We start from the raw sequence: 2,237 nt of genomic DNA, 5'->3' as shown, positions 1-2,237 counted from the left end.
AATGAGCGATATTTTAAAATTAGGTTTTCAGGTATAAAACGCTTCTCTGGATTGCAAAGCATCGATACATAAAGTGGAATAAAATTGAATATCGGCTCGGCGCCGTTACTATTATCGGAGTTCCGATTCTCTTACCTTATATCGGTCTCGATCCGATGGTATCGGACATAATTAATAACAGCAGGATTACTACTTTTTTAACTGACAGCGTTCGGCGGCGCTCTCGTGTCAGCTCGGGACTGCGACATGCAAAACGTCAAACAACACTGGGCCTTCTTTCCGAGGAACGAGCACTTTTTAAACAAGGAGTACGACGTCACGTATTATGGGTAGGAAACACTAAAAAAATATATTTTGCAAAGTTCCTTTTGTGTTTAGCGGTGCAAGGAAAATTGCGTTTATTTCTGCAAAATTAAGACTTAGATTTAATAATTTTGTTCTTTCGTTGCTCAACAGCGATAAATTAATGTGGTTGACCCCAAATGAACCATTGATTTCGATGTACCAAATTTGCTTGTTTTTCCACTAATGTTTTTTAGGTATTTGCTATGGTTCGCAGATTAAATTAAAATGATTTAAATGCGTGTTTTAAATTAATAGTATGCCATTTTCACACATTAATATAGAGCCCTCTTTGTTCGGCGCATCTTGAAACGAAATTTCCCAGTTATCTAAAGATCCATTTTTAATTGTTGAAAAAAAAAAAAATGTATATATGAAAAAAGAATTTAACGCTTCTTATCCGCTCTGCCGGCGTAAAATGATTTTGTTTTACGTCACAGTTTGCACTTGGTGATGAATCAGAATTTCGTCCTGACCATGAACACGCTCAACAGTATCCCACAGCTGAGAGACGACACCACACGAACGTGGATGGTGCTCAACAGGTTTCCTCTTAACGAATAAAAAAGAGATAAAAAATTGAAATGCAACACAACGATCAGAAACAACAAAATTGCAAGATATAATGATAACAGACGTTAACAATACTGATTTAAAATTTATTGTGTTTTTTGGCTATTCCGGTGTTTCTCTTAAATTTCTTGAAAGTTTTTAGTACGCAAGCCTTACTGCACCATCTTTGAAATACTACGTGCTAAATAAGGTAAGCCGAAATAGAAAATAAAAAATGATAAAAAACTATATCTCGATCATTTTTTTCTTGGCCTGGCTCTGACAATCTTCCATGGCGCACCGATTGGAAAACGTTAGAGGCCTTTATTGGTTTAAAAGCTCATATCAGGAAACTTAAGACTTGTCATTTCGCCTTTTGTGTTGTTTACAATGTTATTGTTCAGGTACGGAGATGAAACATCACTGGAAGGTGCGAAGGAGTGTGTGGCCAAAAGCAAGAAGTCCACCTACTTTTACAGAGGATCTTCGCATGTTACAGTCTCCGGAAAAGTGTTAGTTTATAGGACGTCAAATTTTATAAATTGAATACTTTGTGAAGTACGTTTACACATTGCATTGATATAATGATCTCTAATCGTACACAAATAGTTGTATCCAGAAGCTTACCAATTGAGCAAAAATCAGATTCTTAAAAATTCTCAGCTACCTATCAGGACCTTTGAGCATTCCAAATAGCACACCAGGGCGACGCGGCACACCGGTTGAGAACCACTGAACTAAATGGTCTCTAAATATTATTCTCTCATCTTAACAGTTATTCAATGAAAAATAGGTACACACATATGAGTGTTAACAACTGAGATCTATCTACCGTCGCTCGACCAAACTGAGCTATGCAGGCTCAGAGAGGAGCGAGTCGAGAAACAACCATACGCCAATGCTTGCTCAATCTGTACTTTGGATCCCCTTCAATATGAAGTTGCATGTACTAACAGATTGAGCAAGCATTGGCGCTCCTCTCTGAGCCTACATAGCTCAGTTGGTAGAGCGACGGTCCCGGCTTGACCGGAGGTCGTGAGTTCGAACCTCACTGTAGGCTAGTTGTTTTTCTAGTCTGCCCTGCTTGCATCATTGATCGACAGATTCAGTGAATCTGCAATGGCTTTCAGTGTACTCATTTTAACAGCTGCGAACCTTGGACTGATCGGGACAAAAAAGTTCATCCTGAACTTGTGGACAATCTTTGTCGAAATCCGGGCGATGAATCAAAGTTCCCCTGGTGCTGGATAAAGAACAAGAAAGTAAGAATCCATGAAAGGGTGCTTGTTTGTTTTTACAAACGTGTATCTGGGTATTAATCGCTATAATGAACATTTTTATTA

General features: G+C 38.4%; 1 non-coding gene across 1 annotated transcript; it reads left to right on the top strand.

Annotated features, from left to right (window-relative positions):
• Positions 1-1,879: 1,879 nt before the first annotated feature.
• Trnaa-ggc (transfer RNA alanine (anticodon GGC)) lies at positions 1,880-1,954 on the top strand. The gene has a single exon. It is a non-coding gene; the product is annotated as a tRNA-Ala (tRNA).
• Positions 1,955-2,237: the final 283 nt, after the last annotated feature.

Source organism: Ascidiella aspersa, chromosome 1 (genome assembly GCF_963924565.1).
Source record: "Ascidiella aspersa chromosome 1, kaAscAspe10.2, whole genome shotgun sequence".
Classification (NCBI taxonomy): Eukaryota; Metazoa; Chordata; class Ascidiacea; order Phlebobranchia; family Ascidiidae; genus Ascidiella; species Ascidiella aspersa.
Note: the sequence above shows the minus strand (reverse complement) of the source record. Positions and strands in the feature narration are given on the sequence as shown.